General features: G+C 35.1%; 1 protein-coding gene across 1 annotated transcript in view; it reads right to left on the reverse strand.

The window, feature by feature from the left end:
- Nucleotides 1-8,828, reverse strand: part of LOC133520941 (uncharacterized) — a 107,310-nt gene extending 98,482 nt beyond the window's left edge. Inside the window, exon 1 of the mRNA XM_061855649.1 lies at nt 8,751-8,828. The gene's annotated coding sequence lies outside the window, so the exon portion shown is untranslated. The remainder of the gene's footprint in view (nt 1-8,750) is intronic.
- Nucleotides 8,829-9,225: the final 397 nt, after the last annotated feature.

Raw genomic sequence — 9,225 nt, forward strand, 5'->3', positions numbered from 1 at the left:
GACGTTTTGGAAAGTCAAAAATCTCATACAAAATGACACTTAACGCAAACGCGTACGTTACGTTTCGCTGTCGAAAATATTTACACTAGGGGTACTGTATCATAACAGTGTCATATTGGAAACTAATAATTAGAACTAAACTTGGTCTGGAAGTCTTATTACATAATTGTTTATTGACCGAGCGTTAGAGAAAGTCTCTGTTTCACGTTTGGCAAAAAATCTTTCGTATGTTGGGACGTTCTCTTTTGTAGATCGCATTTCTCAACTGATTCTCGTGAATTTTGTGAGCAGGTTCGGTAGTTACATAGATTTTTCTGTCGTTTCGTTTTTAGGAAAATGTTCAAAATGTTGGAAAATAGGTCTAAAGGATTTAAGTGCTAGTAGGGTATACGGTACTTATGATCATTGTGAGTTTGTTATTATAATGACTCGACGAAGTATTTTTTATTTTTAGGGCCGTACCTGAAAAGGAAAAAACGGAACCCTTATAGGATAGATTTGCAGAGCGACCGTCCATCCGGGAACGCGTGAAGGTATCGAGTTGAAATTAAAACCATATACTCAAGTCTATGATCCCTTGAAGCGGTGAAAAAATCAGACTTATAAGTTAACGTGAAAAAAAATACGGCCGTTTATGCCGCAAAAAAACGTATATTTCGACAAAATATCTGGTAACTATAATTTTGTAAAAAAAATTGATAAATTTATACGGAACCCTTGGTGGGCGAGTCCGATTCGCACTTGTCCGGGTTTTTAAACTTGTGAAGTTTATTGCAGGTATACAGCGCACAGGGCCACTTGTATATAACATTTTTACTATTCCATCAAATAACATACATAATACAATAATATAACCGTTTCTTAAGAAGACTTAGGTACAGCTTAAGGCCAAAGTATCTAAGACTACTTAGTGGGGTCCATTAAAAGTTCTACTTGTCGTGTAGGCTCAGACGATTTCTTGCCAAAATTTCACTTAGTTTTGATAATAAAAAAATCTGCTCGTGTACTGTAATGGTTGAATTAAGATTTGGTATACCAAACTATAATTGCGTACTTTTCATGCACGGGCTCGCAACTAAACTATAATATTTATTTCGATACGCAGTAGTCAACGATAAAAAAATGACTTATGACGTGCCGCCGCGCTCCTATAGAAAAGACTGAACGGGGGACGGGCGGCCTGGGGTTCGCGCGTTTATGTCTTTTGTACTTATATTTTTATCTATCGAGATAATTACCAATTTTCATTAATTATTTAGGATTTTTTACATGCCTAAATGGTATGTTGAGAAAACATCATGAAGAAAACATTAAAGTATTGTTTAATAAGTCTAAATTTAAAAAAGGACTCCTTCCATTCTGACAAAATCAAGAATTGCTTAAAATTTCGATTTAGAACGGCAGTTAACTTTTGTCATAGAGGAATAAAACGTAAGCATAGACTGCTCACTCCATACAAAATGGTCCCAAAACCCTTATTATTTTCGTAGTCGACATCTATCGTCGAGTACTGGAATTATCACTACCGCTTCTTGACACTTGACGGGACACTGACGAGAATTGTATTTCTCAACAATCTTCAACTAATATTACAAGCCGGTTATAATATTAGCTGAAATTTGTTGAGCATTAGTCAAGTCAAGTCAAGTCAAAATATTCTTTATTCAAATAGGCCTAGCAACAAGCACTTTCAAATCGTCAAATTTTACAAATATCATCTTAATCTAAATATCAGAGCAATTTATTGATGCAGTTATTATTGTTCTAAAAAAAACATTGAACTATTATAGATATGGTAAACTTAATAATAAGAATTTCACAAAAAGATCGTCAAACATCAAAATTGTATAAAAATACTAGTCTAGAACCTTTCTAGAATAAAATCTAAATGTCAAAAAATACGGTATATATATACATTGAATTATCAATTTCATCATTAATAACATAACAATAAATAATTCATTCTTTACAATCACACTTAATCCCACGGTGTTTCATCATTCATGTAGTCTTGTGTGCTATAATAGGCTTTAGAGATAAGCTTACGTTTTACATAATTTTTAAATTTACTAACAGACAATTCAGTTATAATATTAGGAAGTTTATTGTAAAATCTTACACAATTACCCATGAATGATTTCTTAATTTTATGGAGCCTAGTGAAGGGCACTGCGAGCTTATGCTTATTTCTAGTATTAATATTATGTATTTCACAGTTTTTCTTAAAACTGGCAATGTTTTTATGTACATACAGAACTTATTAAACTTTTCGTTCGTCGCAACATCTATTGTCAAGTAGCAGTACTGATAATTCCGCTACTCGATGCTAGATGTCGACTACGAAAATAATAAGCGTTTTAGTACAAAACTGATGTATGGTGTGAGCATTCTATGTTTACTTCTTATTTCTCTATATGCTTCTGTGGAACAACTGTGGAGCGACACTGTACATAAGCAACAAGGTAAGTTACCTAATGTTAGAGTCTGTTCAGAAAGAGAAGACTCGTGGAATGTATTGGGCTCTATACATTCCACGACTCTTCTCTTTCCGCACAAACTCTACTCTGTTGCACAGTATTGGTCCACAACAGTTAACTGCGGTGTGAAAGCACCTTTAAGCAAGGCTCAGAATCGGTTTATAAAATACCAGTAAATACCGGTTTATTTCGGTTTTTCTTCGAACTTTTATAAGAACGCAAAAGTTATTGTGACCTAAAAATCGGTTCACTCGACGAGCGACAAAGGAGCCGGCCGGCCTGGTGGTGTGCAACGTAAACATAGACACTGACATAGCAAGAAACCGGTTTTTATTGCTCTAAACCAGTTAATTTGACAAGAACTGTTCTCATAAAAACCGGTTTAAGAATAACGCTTTATCGAGCGAAACCGGAATTAAAAGTTTTGCACCAAGTACATGACAACGGTTTGGAAATTTAACCGGTTTCCGAGCCTTGCCTTTAAGAATTTGAACAAAAGCAGGCGTTTGCCACTCCGTGCCATGCGGTCTGCTCCAGATCTGGTGTCGCATAGAAACATGTCTAAAGTACACTGTACATGTACTGTGTACATTTGGGTTGCAGAAAAACAATTTAAAAAATGTTGACAACTCATGAGTATTTATGATATGTCCAGTCGGCAACTTTTGATCACGTTCGGTACCGATACCTAGAGGTATTTTGTTATGAAGTGTACCTTCTGTATCGTAGTATTATTATTTATTCTGTCTGTGGCGAAAGCTAGTCTTGTATTTATTACTTTCCTTTAAGTATTTTTGGATGGCCTAAATTGCTAAAAAAAGGGGAAAAACGAGCGACACGCCATTTTTGTAATGGCTTTTAAAGCTCCAATTCTAACAGAAAACCAAAAATAGCAGGTAACTAATTTTGTTTCATACATCTCCTAGATTTCAAAGTTATTTGCGTAGAACCAATTAAAGTTTAACAATGAAAATTGCCGTGTTAAAATTCCTCATTAAATGAAGTAAGCAACTTACGAAACCTTTGAAGAAACTTATGAATTCCTGAGGTCTCAGATTTCCAACTTTTCCACTTGTTTCTCAATTCAGCTTTAGGCCAAGTTTCGAACTAAATTGAACGTAGTTTTAGAAACGGGAACAAAGTACAAACAAAAATTTTTGAAATACGAACATTAGTTTAAAAGAACGTGAAGCGAAAACTTGAATGGAGATCTAACCGTCTCGCGTCGAATAATGGTATCTATGACATTTCCTTCGAATATTTGTTGGTTGTGCTTAATTTAGAAAAATAATTGAAAAAGTTTTTTTTACCAGTATTGTTATTATTTAAATGTTCCAGTTTTATTATTTAAATGCGTGCCGAGGAACACTTGGTTGGAACGAAGTTAAGAAAGAGTCGTGACGGAATTCAAGTGTGGAAAGAATTTGCTACATATGAGGAAATCATTTCCATGTTCATGCTAATGCGTGAGTGCCGAGGAACACTCTGTTACAACGAAGTTTAGAAAGAGTCGTGACGGAAACTCGTGACGGAATTCAAGTGTGGAAATAATTTTGCTACACATGAGGAAATAATTTTCATGTTCATAAATAAATAATAATAAATAAATATTATAGGACATTATTACACAAATTGACTAAGTCCCACAGTAAGCTCAATAAGGCTTGTGTTGAGGGTACTTAGACAACGATATATATGTATAATATATAAATATTGATAAATACTTAAATACATAGAAAACACCCATGACTCAGGAACAAATATCCATGCTCATCACACGAATAAATGCCCTTACCAGGATTTAAACCCGGGACCATCAGCTTCGTAGACAGGGTCACTACCCACTAGGCCAAACCGGTCGTCAATTTTTCATGCTTATGCTCATGCTCAGGATCATACTCATGCTCATGCTAATGCTCATGCTAATGCTCATGCTCAGGATCATACTCATGCTAATGCTCATGCTAATGCTCATGCTAATGCTCATGCTAATGCTCATGCTAATGCTCATGCTAATGCTCATGCTAATGCTCATGCTCATGCTCATGCTAATGATCATGCTAATGCACATGCTAATGCTCATGCTAATGCTCATGCTAATGCTCATGCTAATGCTCATGCTAATGCTCATGCTAATGCTCATGCTAATGCTCATGCTAATGCTCATGCTAATGCTCATGCTAATGCTCATGCTAATGCTCATGCTAATGTTCATGCTCATGCTTTTGCTCATGATCACGCTTTTGCTCATACTCATGCTCATGCTCATGCGCATGATTATGCTACTGATCATGCTCATGCTCATTTTCTTCGTGTTCGTGTCCTCATCCTCATCCTCATTTTCATTCTTTCATCGTATGGGTTATGACGGAAAAATCTCTCACTTCTTTTCACCTAGCTTCGATAAGGAACTTCATTTCAAAAATGTCTACAAGCATTATACTTGACGGCTACTCCATATAAAAATGAATAGGGACCATCATTCGATGCGAGAGGTATAATGTGGTTTGCCAGACGCAAAATTGCATGGCCATACGATTATATTGTATCATGTAATCTTGTACTTCGCTGTAAATTTCTTTGTATTAATTAGGTAGGTATATTTAAAAGATAGGTTAATTGACCCCATGGTCTCGAGATATCAAAATGAAAAGAAATGAAAATGAAAATATTTATTGCATTAATAAATGTTACATACGGTCCGATTCGAAGAATGAGTAAGACACGTTTAAGATATTTAAAAGATCGATAACTAAACGACATGTCAAAACTGACGTTTATTTCGATTCCGCTGTGATCTCAATAACATTTATCTACGATATTTCTTACGTCAGAGACATTGGTTGCCCGAATCGAGCTGCTTCTTTCAATTATACGACATACAAACGATATCTAAATGAGAACTTATAAGCCAGATCGCGCGGCTGCGCTACGCCGCCACTAAGTGTTGGAATGATATCCCCCCACCTGTGCGCGAGGCTAAGAGTATCCAACAGTTCAAATCTAGGCTTAAAAGTTGTATATTAATCATCAAAAGGAATTCCAGGATATACACGTTACCAGCCCGATGAGGGATGCGTTTGTAAGAATAATAAGTTAAAATGGATGTCCGAGTAGATAAAAGCAAACCTAGCTGCTAAACAAGCAATTGAAACAGAATTAATAGTCAATATTACCTTAAATTCACAATACTGCTTGATAACACTAAGTTAACTGTATAAATTTGGCATAACTTGTCATCAAGTTATTTATTTACCTTGATTCAGAATTATTCAAAACTGCTAAAACTATCATTAGATGCTATTTGGATTATAGTATGATAAATTAAATAATGAACAAATATATTTGAAAATAATGCCTTTTTATTAAAGTTACTAATCCAATTTATTCACCTTATCATCAACAACTAATAAATACAATAACTAACACTTTATAATTCACCAATATATGTCTGAATGAATTATTTAATAATTAATTCAGCATTAAGGTATATAAACATTAAAATAATTATCAACATAGTATTTACTTAACTTTCAATATTCCTGTGGCGACGATTAACTCAGTGCTGCAGCGCAACGAAGAATCACAATGAGAATGAATCAAAATGAAACAGGTCGGGCCCTTTTATATCCACTGCTAACCAGCCACTCACAACTGGTTAATCATGCCATTTGTCGTTCGAGAAGTGACGTCACAAACGTATCTTCTCATTTATCGAATAATGCAGTAAAAGTTTTACTAATAATCTAACACGTTCATAAAGTTAACATTAAGGTAATTACTAACTCCATGATACACAATAGTACATGTTTTTTTATTATTCTGTACCAGTGTTAATTACCCCGTAAAACTCTTGTTACCTACTAAATGTTCTCATTTTTTTATGTCAATTGTACAATTCGCTAAATGATACCGATACCTCTCCAATTAGCTGACCAAGGGCGGGTTTAAATCCAGCAAGCTGTACCCGCACCTTTTTCATTACCTACACAACAAAATTGTTGCACATTGTTGAGATAAATAAGTTAAGTTATGGAACGAGATTCCGGTGTCCGTGAGGCAATCCCAATCTGTAGCATCACTCAAGGAGAAGCTTAAAAAATTGTGGCTTTCCGATACTTTGGTTACGACTTCCTAGTTCCATTGAGTACTTCTACTTTTTTAATTTCCTTTACTTTTCTGGTTCGAATTCATATATATTTATATTATATATTGAATATTTATTTATTTATATTTATATATATATGTATGCATTATTTGATGGTTATTTTTCTATTTATGTATATTTGTATCAATGTGTATTCAAAACGTGCATTTCATTAATTTCAGTGATTGTACACTTTTGTTTGTATTTGTCATTCATTCACCGTTACTTCTGTTTTACTCATTTCCTCAAAGGTTAACTGGAAGAGATCCCATACAGGGATAAGTTCGCCTTTGTTGTATTTAATTTACTCTGTAACTGTGTTTTTCGTGTTTTTATTTCTATGTACAATAAAGTATATACATACATACATACATAAATACTTACCTACATTTTGTACCTAAGATGGACTACTTACCTACCAAATACATATTTGTACCTATGAACTGCTGTGAAAAGTAATGAAATAAACGTATTTGTATTTATATCTTAAAATTCGAATCGGGCCAGGACTTAATAAAAAGGGAATTCGTAATAATTATTCGCTTAGCTAATTTCAAACGACGTAGCTTTCAATATTTCTGCCTAATTTAAATTCCAGAAGGTAGCATTGTTGAAGATATTTTCCCTATACCTCTGAGTGGGAACTCAAAGATTTGAATGAATCATCGACGAAGCAACATTTATACCTAACTAATTTCGGAAAACGCTTTCTTAGAAAAACACAGCGCTAATAATAGCCCAATTAATTACTTAATTTTTAAGCTTACTGTGAATTTTTACAATCAATAAAAATAACAAATACAATTACAATTAAGGATTCAATGAAATATAAGGTACTTTATTAGAGATGCATACAGTCTCTGAATGTCGAATTACACAAAAAAAACTATAATAAAAAATATCAACAGCAGATACTACAATTTTTAGAGATGTAAGTCTCTAAGTGTCAGTGATGAAATATAAAAAAAAACGATCATTAAAATATTTTTAGAGATGTAAAAGGTCTCCAAGACTTGAATTCTTATATAATGAATTAAAAGACATGAAATTAAACAAGAACTGAATGAAGTGTCTCACGTTAATGCCACTCAAAAGTAAAGTTACATAACATGTAGCCCATGGTGTAAGCTTAAAAATGACCGGTCTCCACTAACAGCACTCGTTCACGAGTATAACGCGTATCGCAGCCATCTACTGTACTTTTTTACTATAAATACTGTAAGCAAGATGCCTTGGTTGGCGTTGCAGTAGCGTAAGCATTGCCAGACTGTAAGGTGCTGCAGGTTTAGAAGATATTCGCGATTTACCACCAGGAGCACGACCCGAGTATGTCCTTAACTGCACAGGGTATAACTTTAACCGGTTATTTAATTACAACTCCTATGGTAATTGAAATACGATCCAAAATGAACAAATGGAAAAATAATTTGTGACTTCTTGCGTGATCCCTATATGGTTAACTGAGTGCCGGCGAGTCGAACGCTACCAAACCAGTCTAAAATGTGTCCTCGATATGCGCAACAAAGGCGCGTTATCGGAAGGCACACCTACACTGGTTTTTTGAGCGTTGGACTAGCCCGCGCACAGGTGCCAATTAGAATTATACGACCCTTTTTTGCAGGTAGTGGCACGCGCGGTTTTAGTTAACAATAGACAAAGGATAAGCCGTTGGGGGCCAGCTACAAATCTAACGACTACATGTCCTAAAATACGTCCACAAGAGAGGTATAGGCATTGTGAATATCATCTGGCTTTGTGTGGTAGGGCACAGTACAGCGAATGTCATTCTAGATCTAGAGCAGAGCCCAACTGGGGAAATACTTCCACCTTACAGAAAACCGCAGCTAGACACTACCCATAGTGTTGTGTTCCTACGTGAGTAAACTTGCCAGAGCTCAACGAGGATGCGAAGTGTTAAGGTCGGCAACGCGCATGTAACGCCTCTGGAGTTGCAGGCGTCCATAGGCTACGGATACTGCTTACCATCAGGCGGACCATATGATTGTTTATCGACGTAGTATATATAAAGCCATCAAGCAATTTGTCTGCTCGTTTGCCTCATATATCAGTAAAAAAATTAACCCCGCTTTCGAAGTTATTCCAATGCACCTTATTTCAAATGCTGCCTTTTTAGGGTTCCGTAGCCAAATGGCAAAAAACGGAACCCTTATAGATTCGTCATGTCCGTCTGTCTGTCCGATTATGTCACAGCCACTTTTCTCCGAAACTATAAGAGCTATACTGTTCAAACTTGGTAAACAGATGTATGAACCGCATTAAGATGTTTACACAAAAATAGAAAACAAAAAAAAAGTTCCCCATACTTAGAACTGAAACTCAAAAAATCTTTTTTCATCAAACCCATACGTGTGGGGTATCTATGGATAGGTCTTTAAAAATGATATTGAGGTTTCTAATATCATTTTTTTCTAAACTGAATAGTTTGCGCGAGAGACACTTCGAAAGTGGTAAAATGTGTCCCCCCCCCTGTATCTTCTAAAATAACAGAATGAAAAATCTAAAAAAAATATATAAGATACATTTCCATTCAAACTTCCACCGAAAATTGGTTTGGATGAGATCTAGTAAGTAGTTTTTTTT

The sequence above is a fragment of the Cydia pomonella genome, chromosome 9 (assembly GCF_033807575.1).
Source record: "Cydia pomonella isolate Wapato2018A chromosome 9, ilCydPomo1, whole genome shotgun sequence".
NCBI classification, from domain to species: Eukaryota; Metazoa; Arthropoda; class Insecta; order Lepidoptera; family Tortricidae; genus Cydia; species Cydia pomonella.